Source organism: Heterocephalus glaber, unplaced genomic scaffold, assembly GCF_053883595.1.
Source record: "Heterocephalus glaber isolate CG9 unplaced genomic scaffold, H.glaber_assembly_v1.0 deba00001472, whole genome shotgun sequence".
Lineage (NCBI taxonomy): Eukaryota > Metazoa > Chordata > Mammalia > Rodentia > Bathyergidae > Heterocephalus > Heterocephalus glaber.
In genome coordinates this window covers 75,431,578-75,446,054 of record NW_028258315.1, presented here as the reverse complement: position 1 = coordinate 75,446,054, position 14,477 = coordinate 75,431,578, and the positions used below count along the sequence as shown (strand labels likewise).

Genomic DNA, 14,477 nt, shown 5'->3' with positions numbered 1-14,477 from the left:
ATCATTAAGATTCAAGATCAAACACAAGTCCAAGTTTCCAATCCCATAGCCACCAGGCCTCTTCCTCTTTGTCTTTTACTCATGTGACTCCCCCCCCCCACTGTGGAAGGACGGTGGTCAAGTAAATGAAAGCATCCTTTTCCAGGTAAGGAAACTGAGGCCTAGAGATGCTAAATGACCTGCCCAAAACACGTCCAAGTAAGTGAGGTGGGACTTGAAGGAAACTCACTTGACACCAAAGCTCATGTTTTGCCCACTTCTCATTTGTGAACCATGAACAGTCTTTGGAAAGATCCTAGACAACTGCAAGAAAGGTGATGATCTGGTTTGAGAGAAACTTTATATTTATGAGATGGAAAAAGCTCATATTCACTTCTTTATTCAGGGTTTGCAGATTGTGTTGTAATTGTTTCTGATATTAGAAGACAACAAGCTATATTTTAGTTGCTTTATTGTTTTGGTTTCTCAATTTTTTTCTTTATTACCAATACCATAAGTTATGGGCTGAAGAATGTAAACCCTCAGTGTTACATATTGAAGTCCTGACCCCAGTAGTTCAGAATGTGATTATATTCAGAGCTTGGGCCATTAGAGATAATTAGGTTAAAATGAAGCTTTTAAATTAGACCCTAATCCGATCTAACTCTTGTCCTTCTAAGAAGAAGAAAGTCAAGTCAGAGCCACAGAAAGACAGGAGCCATGCACAGGCACAGAGGAAAGGTCATGTGAGAACATATTGAGAAGGTTGTTATCTGCAAGGAGAGAGACCTCAGAAGAAACCACATCTGCTAAGAGCTTGATATTGGACTTCTAGATTCCAGAGCTTTGAGAAAATGAATGTCCATTTAAATCACACTGTCTGAGGTATTTTGTTATGACTCACCTAGCATGCTAATATTCATGATCTCTAAGGAGCATTTTGGAAAATTTCTTGGGATCTCTTGATCCCAAAATACATTTTATGTCTCCTTGAGAGACAGAATAGGAAAATTTTAGGAAGTATAATCAATTAATGCACCATACTTTGGGTACTATGGCTGGATTTTTTTTCTTGCCTTTTGTTTTGGGGAGCAAATTTGATTTTGAAGTGAATCTATCTCTGTTTATTGGAATCAATTCATGCTGAGAAGTAAATACAGTAACTGAGAAATGAGGAGTTCTGTGTAGATATAAGAGAGCAAGAGAGATAAAATGAATAAACGATCAGATCGTGCTGGCTTCATTTCCAGATAACTACTTTAAAGGGGGGGGGAAATTAGCCATAGGTAATGAAATATCTTAACTGGAAGAATGATATAATTATCCGCATGCCCTATATTTAGTAACATCCAAATTTTTACTCTGCCCTCTGTCCCAGATTCATTAGGAATTTTCTTCAGAGCTAAAAATCCCAAGACCCCATTAAAGTAGCTGTCATTAAAACAGGTGCTTTAAAATGAAAAGAAGTTCTTATCAATTACATTCCAGTACTTTTCACAGTGGATTGGCTCAGTTTACAATTTACGTCAGTGATCACATCTCTGATTAGGGGCTTTACAATCTCTGACCAGGACTGGAAAAGAGGCTCTTGTCTCTCATCTCCCAAAGAGCAACAAAAACATTGTAATTGGAATTGGCTTACCTTTTAATCAATAATGCAAACAGATGGCTTGGCTTGCTTAGCAGGAGCTATGGTTCTGCCAGTAGGAGACTCAAAAGACATCTGCAGACCAGAAACTTGGAAGTCAGAGACAGTGGAAGGCCTCTTGGAAAATAGTTCATTGTGCTACAAATTCATCTATGGCGAGCCCTTCAGAGCAGAGAGGCCCAGGCGACACAGTATTTTAAGTTGCCTTGCAGTGTGACAAAAAGACCACAGGACTTGCTTTATGTTCCTTGTAACATTTACATAAGTTCAGTATTTTTAAATCTGAGGGCAAAGAATCATCTAGAAAATGAGACCAATATTAAAGAACGTGAAGAAGGAAGAGCTCTCCACTGCTTAGAAATACTCTTACTATTTTAAACATTGTTCTATACCTCTTTATGAAACTTTGTACAAAGTTTCATACAAAAAGATATTGAAGGAAGGGAAGGGAATGGGGAAAAGAAGAAGAATCGAGATATATTGTGTACAGGTACAGATTCCCGATGATGAAGGTAATCATGTATATCAGAAGAATACCAATAAAATTAATTTTAAAAAGATAGATTATGCACAGTGTTCAGATATATGTAATTTCTTTGTATTTTCTCTCTTTAAATTTTACTTATTTTAATTGATACAGAAAAAATAAATTTATATACATTTCTGGGGTATGATGTGAAGTTTTGATGTTTGTATACATTGCATAAAGCTCAATTTAGAGTAAATGTATCTATCTCCACAAACCTTGATCATTTCTTTCAGGTGAAAACATTCAAAATCCTTTCTTCCACCTTCTTGAAATGTATAGTTCATAGTTGCTACCCAGAGTTACCATACTATAAAACAGCACACCAGAACTTCTTGTTCCTTACTGTAATTTAATACTGATTGATCACCCTTTCTCCATATCTGCTGACATTTTAGTCTCAACTGATAAGATAATCAAATTTTTCATTTTTAGTGCCTGTTAGTATTACAGAATAGTGATCTTCATTTGGGGAACTGGTACATGCATATAACATATGCTGATCATTTTCGGTTCTTTAACCCATTTGCTCTTTCCTCCTCCATCTCCATCTCCGTTTTCAAGTCTATCTCCTAGGTTTCTATCATCTCTCTTTATTATATTAATTAATTAATTAATTTATGTATTCATAGTTAGATTTCTCATAGAGAAAACATAGTGTATTTAACATCTTGAGTCTGGCTTATTTCTTATAACACGATAGTCTCCAGTTCCAATTTTCCTGCAAATGACTGGTCTTCATTCTTATTTGTGGCTGAATAATATTCCGTTTGTACACACACCACATTGTATTTATCAATTCATCTGCTGACAGACATCTAAGCTGACAGGCATCCATAGCTTAGCTATTGTGAATTCTATTGCTGTAATATGCTGTTTTTAATTCTTTTGGAAATATACCTAATTGGTATAGCTAGATTAAATGATATTTCTAGAAGTTTTTGGAGAAACCACCACACTGATTTCCATAGCAGTTTACTGGTTTATATTCCCACCAACAGCATAGGAGAATTGCTTTTTCTCTGTATCCTTATCAGCATACATTGCTTTTTTTCATTTTTTACATTTATATCAGTACGTGTTTGCTGTATATAATGATTACCTTCATTATGTGGAGTTTTGTATTTCTTTGTACTTGATGATGGCCATTCTGACTGGCTGACTGGGGCAACATGGAATCTCAGTGTAGTTTTGATTTGTATTTCCCTAAATGTTAAAGATGCTGAACATTTTTTCATATATTTATTGACCGTACTTCTTTTGAGAAGTGCCTCTTCAGTTAATTTATCCACTTTTTAATTGGGTTGTTTGTGGGTGTTTTTTCTGTGGGGCAAAGTTAATTTTAGTGAATTTTTTATATATTCTAGATATTAACCTTGTATCAGAAAAGTACCTAGAAAAGCCTATTTTTAACATTCTGTAGATTGCTTCTTCACTTTGTTAATTATTTTCTTTTTTCTTTTCCATTAAATTTATTGGTACTTTTTAGGTATACAGTATAGTTACATTCATCATTGGGATCTTGTACCTTTACATGATTTACTTTAGTTCTTATTTTTTCCCCATTTCCCTACCCTCCCTTCACCCCCTCCACTCTTCCCTATTTACAGAGGCTTTGTTTCCATTTTTTCCTTTTCTCATATTTTTTCTTTTCCCTTCTTTCCTTTCCCCTACCCCTCCCATTTCCCCTGATCTTTTAGACCTTTTCTTCCTATTTTACGTTATCAATTACACCATTTAAACCTCATTTACACTTTTAGTGTTTAACACCAGAGAAACTATTCAGTATTTACACATGTGTGTCCTATTTATTTCACTTAAGTGTATGACCTCAATGTGTATCCATTTAGCTATAAATATCTCTAGTTTCTTGTTCTTTATTGCTGAGTAGTACTCCATTTTATAGAAAAAACACATCTTCTTTATCCAGTTTCCAGTTGAAGGGCAATTGGGCTGTTTCCAAGTTTTAGCTATTACAAACTGTGCCACTATAAACATGGGTCTGATCACTGTGGTACGATTCTTTTAATTCTTTTGCAAAGATACCCAGCAGAGGGACACATGGATCAATCAAATGGGACCTCTAATCCTAGATTTTGAGGGATCTCCATATTGATTTCCACAGTGGTTGTACCAGTTTGCCCTCCTACCAACAGTGGAAGAGGGTTCCTTTCTCCCCACAACCCCGTCAACATTTGTTATTGATTGACTTCTTGATAGCAGCCATTCTTTCTGGGGTGAGGTGGAATCTCAGTGTTGTTTTTATCTGTATCTCTCGAATTACCAGTGATGTTAATATTTTTTCATATATTTATTTGGTGCTTTTACTTGTTTGTCTGAAAAATGTCTGTTCATTTCAGATGACTATTTTTGAATTGGGTCTTTATATTTGGGGGGGTCTGATTTTTTGGAGTTCTTTATATATTCTAGATAGCAGACCCTTGTCTGAGGAACAGCTGGCAAAAGCTTTTTTCCACATTGTAGGTTGTCTCTTAGCTCTATTGGTGGTTTCTCTTGCAGTGCAGAAGCTTTTGAATAAGACGACATTACAGTTGTTGATTCTTCATGCAAGTCCCCATGCTACTGAGGATTTGTTCATAAAATCTTTTCCTATGCCATTGTCTTCAAGAGCTCTGCCTAACTCATCTTCCAGCAAATTTAGTGTTTCTCTTTTAATATTTAAATCTTTAATCCACTTCAATTTTAGTTTAGTGCTTGGTGAAAGATATCGGTCTAGTTTTAGTCTTTAGCAGGTTGAAATCCAGTTTTCCAAACAACATTTATTAAAGAGGCTATCTTTCCTCCAGTGAGGATGGTTGGCTCCTTTGTCAAAGATGAGGTAGCTGAGTATATCTGTTTTTTTTCCATATCTTCTAATTGATTCCACTGGTCCTTGGGTCTGTTTCTTTGCCAGTACCATGCTGTTTTTATCACAGTAGCTTTGTAGTATAGTTTCAAGTTGGGAGTTGTAATACCACCTGCCATGTCTCTCTTGCCTGGAATTGCTAGGTCTCTTCTGGTTCCAAATGAATTTTTGGATCGTTTTTTTCTAGTTCTGTAAAATATACTGTTGAGGTTTCAATTGAGATTGGATTGAATCTTTATAGCAGTTTTGGGAGTATGACCATTATCACTATATTGGTTCTTCCTACCCAAGAGCAAGGGATATCTTTCCATTTTCTTATATCTTCTTCGATCTCTTTTTTCATAGTGCTGTAGTTTCAGGGTAGAGGTCTTTTATCTCCTTTGTTAGATTGATTCCTAGGTATTTCATTTTTTTTGGATGCCATTGTGAAAAGAATTGTTTCCTTAATTTCTCTCTCAGTGAGTCTGTTATTTGTGTACAAGAAGGCCATTGATTTTTGAGTGTTGACCTTGTATCCAGCTACTCTACTGAATCTGTCAATTAAGTCTAGAAGTCTTTTGGTGGAGTTTTTTGGGTCTTCTATGTAAAGTATCATATCATCAGCAAATAATGACAGTTTCACTTCTTCCTTTCCCATCTTTATTCCTTTTATTTCCTTCTCCTGTCTAATAGCTGTGGCTAATGTTTTCAGAACTACATTGGACAGGAGTGGTGATAGTGGGCATCCCTGTTGTGTTCCTGATTTTAGCATGAAAGTTTTCAGTTTTTGACCATTTAGTATGATGTTGGCTGTTGGTTTTTCATAGATAGCCTTTATTAGATTGAGATAAAGACCATCTATTCCAATTTTCTGTACACTTGTTATCATGAATGGGTGTAGGATTTTGTCAAATGCTTCTTCTGCATCTATTGAGATGATCATATGGTTTTTGTCCTTGTCTCTGTTAATATAGTGTATTACATTTATTGCTTTATGTATATGTGAAACATCCCTGCATCCCTGGGATAAATCCGACTTGGTCAGGGTGTATGATCTTCTTGATGACCCTCTGTATTCTGTTTGCCAGTATCTTGTTGAGGATTTTTGCATCTATGTTCATTAGGGAGATTGGTCTGTAGTTCTCTTTTTGGGTTGGGTCTTTCCCTCGTTTTGGAATCAAAGTAACACTTGCTTCCAGGAATGAATTTAGAAGTACTGCTTCCCTTTCAATTTCATTGAAGAGTTTAAACAGTAGTGGCAATAGATCTTCTCTAAATTTCTTGTAGAATTCAGCAGTGAAGCCATCAGGACCTGGGCCTTTCTTTATTGGTAAAGTTTTAATTACATTTTCAATATCACTGATTGCTATTGGGGTGTTTAGACTTTTTATATCTTCTTCATTCAATTTTGATAATTCAGATGTATCTAAGAATCTGTCCATTTCTTCTGTGTTTTCCTGTTAATTATTTTCTTTGCTGTGAGAAAGAAAGCAAGAAAGCAATTCATCACAATACAAAACAAATTAAATTCCTAGAGATCAACATTATTAGATTCCACATGAGTACGATCATATGGTACTTGTCTTTCTGTCTCTTGCTTATTCCACTTACAATAATGATCTCCAGTTCCACCTACATTGTCACTAAGGGTAGGCTGTTATTCTTTTTCATGGTTGTATGGTATTCCACTGTGAATATGTACCACATTTTGTTCATTTGTTCATCAGTTATGGGCAGTGGGTTCTCTCTCTCTCTCTGTTTTGTTTTTGGTTATTGTGAATAGTCTCTCAGTCATATTCATGCCAGATCTCTTGCTTTCTAACATGGCCTTTCTTGATCGAACTTGCCCAGTTTTCCTGAACATTCTCTTGTATCTATCCTCATAATTCACTCTCTCATATCTAGCTTCCTAATGTTTAGGTCTTCTGTCTTGAATTCTCAGGGGTAACTCCCTTCTATGCTCTTGAGATAACTGGAAGAGGTTTAGGCTGGGATAGGTGTGTGTACAATTTTACTTTTCTAAAAGGTAGCTGGAAATAGCATTGACAGTGGATTATCAGGAATGGGGTCAGATTTGAAGATGAGGAGCCCAGATATTTGTTGCATTAATCCCCAATGAAAAAAGCTGATGGCCTAGACTGGGATTATAGCAGTAGAGACAGAAACTACGTAAGTTTGAGAGATGCTTGATAGATGCATCAAACATGTTTTATTTTATTTTATTTATTTTTATTGGGACTTGTTTGCAGCACATACTGATTACATTTATCATGGGGAGTCTGTACGTGTACATAACATATCTTAATTATTTTTTGTCCCTTTCCCTTCCTATTCTTCCAGGCACCCTCCAACTCTTGTTCCCTTTTCCATTTTAAAAAGCTCTATTTCCATTTTTCCTTAGATTTTCTTTTTTTTAAATCATTTTTCTCTTGCTTCCCTTCCCCTTCCCTCCATCCCGTTTTCCCCTTCACATGTGAGAAAGATCTCCCTACTGCCTGTTATCTACCCTTTATTTTACTCTTTGTTTACATTTTAGGTTTCTCATATAAGAGAAACCATGCAGTATTTAAACTAAGTATATTCACTTAACACTGTGGTCTCGTGGTTCATCCATTTACCTACAAATGCCTCAATTTGTGTCAGAATAGTACTCCATTGTATATAAATGCTACATTTTCTTTATCCATTTATCTGTTGATGGGCATATAGGTAGTTTCCAAGATTTAACTACGACGAATTGTCCTGCTTTGAATATTGCTTTTCATGTATCACTGTAATATGATGACTTTAACACTTTCAGGAAGATTCCTAGAAGGGGAATAGCCTATTCAAACAAGGGATGTTTTACATGCTATCAATCAGTCAATCAATCAATCATTGTCATTTTTGTAGTTATCTTTATTGTTATGATTTCATTCTTAAGTTTAATAATTATGAGATTGATGACGAAAATGGATGAAGTCAATGAGGCTTCATAAACCCAGCTTAATCATGTTAGTAAAGCTTCCTAGTTTCACTGTTAAGTTCAACTTGATCTAGGCAAAAAAAAAAAAAAAAGGTTTGATTTAAATTGTATTATAGATCATGTGATCTTAAATTCTTTTTGTGGTTGTCACAATGGGTAAAAGAATAACTTTATTTTAAGTGCTTACTGAAGACTTTAATTGTAACTGTTTTTCACTTTGCAGAAAAATGTTAATGTAGTTTATTACATTTTGTATCTAATGCTTGTTCTGAAAGTTGTCATCAACTGGAATCTCTGACCCTCTAGTTCCACCCATATGTCCACAACTGTACAGACCTGTTTCTTGGAAAGCCTGGATAAACTTTGTTTAGGAATTTGGGTTATAGGATGCTGTGCCCTGAGATAACCAGAAGAGATGTTCTCTAAGGACCAACTGAATATTCTAAGGCATTCACATGCCATCACATGGAGTCTAGAAATCAATCAAGATGTTAGATTGTAAAAGATTAAGGTTTATCATAGTAAAATGGAGTACATTCTTTTTAAGACTCAATAGAGTAAAATGGTCTCAGAGATCCTTTTGTGTTGCATAAACTATCATATATTGCAAAATAACAAAAATTTGGAGGATAGCATTAAGCAATTACTTTGTGCAAGGTAACAAGCTAAAGTCCTTCTCATACCTTTATTCACTGCTTCTTTCCACAACTTTCTAAATATACGTAACATAATCCACATTTTTACAGTTGAGGGAATTGATCTGCAGAGAGGATAACAAACTCACCTAAGGTTGCACCCTAAGTTTGAACAATTTGATACTAGAAGCCACATTACCAAGCCCCAGCTTCACAATGCTGTTCCGTGCAAGGAGAACACAGGCACATATGTTTTTCATTAATTAACATTTGTGTTAATTCATTTAAACTTAAGGACATACATGTTTTCCTTTATTGTCCTCTGTACCTTAAATGTTTACTGCCTTACCAGGTTCACAAGGACCCTGTCTTCAGTCTTATGACACATGATGCATTGTGCTCTCTCTCTTTGGATAAACATTGCCTAACCTCATATCTGTGCAGTCAGTCCTGAATTTAGGCATCTTTGTCCCTGGAGAGGACAGCTGGTGGGCATCTTTCAAATTAAAGGACACTGAATTCCATGAACATTTTCCATTTATGTTTTACCAAGGCTACTATGACTTAAGAATTCTTGTCATCATAAGTAATAAATAACTTAATAAGTACATTCATGTTTGATTTTCACTCATACTGCAGGATACTGTTTGTACACTCTCCCAACCACTTTAAGAGTTGGAAATAATAATAAAAGTCAAATTTATTCTCTTACATAAGACAATAAATTAGAATATATCACATTAAGAGTTGTGCGGAACATGCCGAATCAGCCCACTGAAGACAGGCAGGTCTGTGCACACCCTACTGAGCTCCTGAGTCCCGTGGAACACACTGAATCAGCCCCCGCCCCAGGCAACAATCCACTGGACACCAACCCCCTGCTCCTCTGTACAGCCACCTGGTTCCACACTACAAAGATGCAGAGGACACCAGGCCTCCAGACCACTATACTGAGTCCCGCTGCTCCCGGTCCAGAGGTAGGGGCTTCTGAGCCACCCTCCCACTGCTCCTGGTCCAGAGGAAGGGGCTTCCCACCCACCATCCCTCCCGCTGCTCCCAGCCCAGAGGATAGGGCTTTTGGGCCACCTTATATCCCACTGCTCCTGGCCCAGAGGAAGGGGCTTCCAGGCCACCATCCCTCCCACTGTTCCCAGCCCACAGGAAAGGGCTTTGGGCTACCATCCCTACTGCTACTCCTGGCCCCGGTCCCATGTCTCCGAGCTCAGAGGATGTAATCCCTGCAGGAGCCAACAGTCCCCCCCCCCCAGTTAAAATGAGAAAACACATAAGTAAGTCTCAAAACCAGACTCCCAGATCACCTACAGCAACTCCAAAGGGAAATGAGATGGAACACACTGATACTCAACCACCTGGACCCATTGACCTGTCAACAAAAGGGGATCTGGAAAAAATGAAATCAGAAATAATTTCTCAGATAACAGGAGAAATTGTGCCCCTAGTGCAAATAAATCTAGAGAGGAGCTCAGAAATATGATGGAATCCCAACATAGGAAACAAATGGAATTCATAAAACAGATGCAAATAGATTTCCAGGATGTGAAAATCTCCACTGAAAGTCTACACAGCAGAATGAGCCAATGTGAAGACAGAATTTCAGATATAGAAGATAAGATTGCAATTAATGACAAGGAAAAGAAAAATTGCTTCAAGATTATAAGGGAACATGAGAAATCAATCCAGCAGCTGCTAGATGATACAAAGAAGAATAACATAAGACTAATTGGAGTCAATGAAGAAAGAGGAGAGAACGCAGATGACATAAAAGATCTCTTCTCAGAAATAATGGCAGAAAACTTCCCAAGCAAGGGAAAAGAGCTTGACATACAGATAAGGGAGGCATATAGGACTCCAGATAGCCTTAATCAAAAAAAATCTACACATAGGCATATCATTGTTAAGATTCCAGAAACACAACAGAAGAACAAAGTTCTACAAGCAGTTAGAGAAAAGAAACAAATCACATACAAAGGAAATCCCATCAGAATCACAGCAGACTTCTCAACACAAACCATCAAGGCAAGAAGAGCTTGGAGTGACATATTCCAAGCCCTAAAAGAAAACAGCCTCCAACCCACATTGATGTACCCTGCAAAACTGTCTTTCAAAATTGATGGAGAAATAAGATATTTTCACTACCAAGAGCACCTTAGGAACTTCGTGAATAACAAACAAGCACTCCAAAGAATTTTACACAATAACCTAGGAACAGACATTAAGGATCACAACCCCAAGAAGCAAAGCAGACTGAACCCATCTGGCATGACAAGAAATTAAATGTAAAGGGAGGAGAATGAAACAAAAAGAAAAAGTCATGGCAATGACAAGTCAATATGTTTCAGTTATAACCATCAATGTTAATGGTCTCAATTCACCAATCAAAAGAAACAGACTGGCAGAATGGATCAAGAAGCAAAATCCAACAATATGCTGCATACAAGAAACACACTTCATTCAAAAGGAAACTCATAGACTGAAACTTAAAGGGTGGAAAAAAATACTTCATGTGACAGGAACCCAAAAAAATCAGGAGTAGCTATCCTCTTTGCAGAGCAAGTAGATTTCAAACCAACACTGATGAAGAGAGATGAAGAAGGACACTACATCCTTGTAAAGGGAAGAATCCAAGAGGAAGAGATGACAATCATAAATATCTATGCACCAAACACTAGTGCACCCAACTGTATAAAATAAATACTAACGGACATGAAAAGTCATATATGCATGAATACAATTGTAGTGGGGGACCTCAACACCCCACTGTCACAAATAGATAGATCAACTAGACTAAAAATAAGTAATGAAATACTAGAACTCAATCGAATTCTTGAACAAATGAACTTACCAGATGTTTACAGAGTCTTCCACCCCACAAAATCAGAATATGTATTCTTCTCAGCTGCACATGAGTCATTCTCAAAAGTGGACCACATACTCACACATAGAACATGTTTAAGTAAGTGCAAAGAATTGAAGTTGTCCCCTGTATATTATCAGACCGTAGTGTGATGAAATTGGAGATCCATAACAAAAGAAACTCGAAAAATTTCATAAACATGGGGAAATTGAGCAACACACTTCTGAATAACCAATGGGTCACAGAGGAAATTAAACAAGAAATCAGACAGTTCCTTCCATTAAATGACAATGACAATACAACATATCAGAATCTATGGGACACAGTGAAAGCTGGCTTACGAGGGAAATTCATCAGTGAATACGCATATTAGGAAAACAGAACGAGCCCAATTAAACAACCTGGTGCTGCTACTCAAGCTTCTAGAAAAAGAAGCACAGGACAACCCCAGAGCTCCTACAAGGGAGGAAATTATAAAGATCAGAGGAGAAATCAATGCAATGGAGACTAAGAGAATGATACAAAACATCAGTGAAGCCAAGACTTGGTTTTTTGGAAGAATCAACAAAATTGACAAACCCTTAGCCAAGCTTGTCAGAACAAGGAAAGAAAAGGCCCAAATCCATGCAATTAGGAATGAAAAGGGTGAAAGTAAAACATACCCAGCAGAAATCCACAGGATCATCAATACCTACTTTCAGAACCTATACGCCAATAAGATGGAAAACACAGAGGACATGCACAGATTCCTAGATACATATGAATTACCAAAGTTGAACGAAGAAGACCTAAAAATTCTGAACAACCCAATATCAACCAATGAAATGGAAAATGTATTTAAAAACTTATCAACTAAGAAAAGCTCAGGCCCTCATGGCTTCACTGCTGAATTCTACAAGACATTTAGAGAGGAACTGCTGCCACTATTTTTTAAACTCTTCAGTAAAATTGAAAGGGAAGCAATACTCTCAAATTTATTCCTAGAAGCAAGCATCAGCTTGATCCCCAAAGCAGAGAAAGACCCAACTGATAAAGAGAACTATAGGCCAATCTCACTAATGAACATAGATACAAAAATCCTTAAAAAGATAATGGCAAATAGAATTCAGAAGATCATTAAGAAGATCATACACCCTGATCAAGTGGGATTCATCCCAGGGATGCAAGGATGGTTCTATATACAAAAATCAATCAATGTAATACACTATATCAATAGAGCCAAGGACAAAACCATATGATTATCTCCATAGACACAGGAAAAGCATTTGACAAAATCCAACATGCATTTATGATAAAAACCCTACAAAAAATTGGAATAGATGGTCTCTACCTCAAACTCATAGAAGCCATCTATGAAAAACCAACAACCAATATCATACTAAATGGTCAATAACTGAAATCCTTCACACTAAAATCAGGAATAAGACAATGATGTCCACTATCACCATTCTTGTTCAATATAGTTCTGGAAACATTATCCATGGCAATTACACAACAGAAAGAAATAAAAGGACTAAAGAAAGGAAATGAAGAAGTCAAATTGTCATTATTTACAGATGACACGATACTCTACATAAAAGACCCCAAGAACTCCACAAATAGTCTTCTAGACTTAATAACCAAATTCAGTCAAGTAGCTGGTTACAAGGTCAACACACAAAAATCAATACCTTTCCTCTACATGAATGACAGACTCACTGAGAGAGAAATAGGGCAAATAATTCCTTTCACAATAGCATCCAAAAAACTGAAATACCTAGGAATCAACCTAACGAAAGAAATCAAAGACCTCTTCTCTGAAAACTATGGCACTCTGAAAAGAGAGATTGAAGATGATATCAGAAAATGGACTGACATCCACTGCTCCTGGGTAGGAAGGATTAATAGAGTGAAAATGGCCATACTTCCAAAACTGCTACATAGATTTAATGCAATTCCAATTGAGATCCCAGCAGCATACTTCATAGACCTTGAGAAAACAATCCAAAAATTCATTTGGAACAAGAAGAGACCCAGCATAGCAGAAGCAATTCTAGGTAACAGAGACATGGTGGGGGGTATCACAATCCCCAACCTGCATCTCTACTACAAAGCTACTGTGATAAAAACAGCATGGTACTGGCAAAGAAACAGACTTGAGGACCAGTGGAACAGATGAGAAGTTGCAGAAACAATGCCAGACACACTCAGCCATCTCATCTTTGAAAAAGGAGCCAAACACCCTCACTAGAGGAAAGATAGCCTCTTTAATAAATGGTGCTGGAAAAATTGGGCTTCAACTTGCCAAAGATTAAAACTAGACCTATATCTCTCCCCATGCATTAAACTAAAATCAAAATGGATTAAAGATCTAAATTTTAAAATGGAAACTCTGAACCAGTTGGAACAGAGGTTAGGTAGAACCCTTGAAGACATTGGTGTAGAAAATGATTTTATGAACAAAACCTCAGTTGCCTGTAAACTAGCACAAATAATCAACAAGTGTGATCTCTTCTTATTAAAAGGCTTCTGCACAGCAAGAGAAACCACCAGCAGTGTGAAGAGACAACCCACAATGTGGGAAAAAATCTTCACCTGCTTTTCCTCAGACAAAGGCCTACTATCTGGAATCTATAAAGAATTTAAAAAGAACAGACCTCTCAAATTTAAAGACCCAATCCAAAAATGAGCATCTGAAATGAACATACATTTCTCAGACAAAGAAGTAGAAATAGCAAATAAATACATGAAAAAATGTTCAACCTCACTGGTCATTCAAGAGATGCAAATGAAAACAATGCTGAGATTCCACTTCACTCCAGAAATAATGGCTGCTATCATGAAATCAACCAATAACAAATGCTGGCAGGGCTGTGGGAAAGAGGAACCCTGTTCCACTGCTGGTGGGAGTGTAGACTGGTGCAAGCACTGTGGAAATCAGTATGGAGATACCTCAAAGAATTAGGACTGGAAGTCCCATTTGACCCCGCTATTCTACTGCTGGGGATCTTCCCCAAAGAATTAA

At 36.9% G+C, this 14,477-nt stretch overlaps 1 long non-coding RNA gene across 1 annotated transcript in view; it reads right to left on the bottom strand.

Annotated features, from left to right (window-relative positions):
• LOC147826414 (uncharacterized) overlaps nt 1-14,477 on the bottom strand; it is a 45,848-nt gene that overhangs the window by 2,200 nt on the left and 29,171 nt on the right. Inside the window, exon 7 of the long non-coding RNA XR_015439532.1 lies at nt 1,622-6,474. This is a non-coding gene — a long non-coding RNA (uncharacterized LOC147826414). The remainder of the gene's footprint in view (nt 1-1,621; nt 6,475-14,477) is intronic.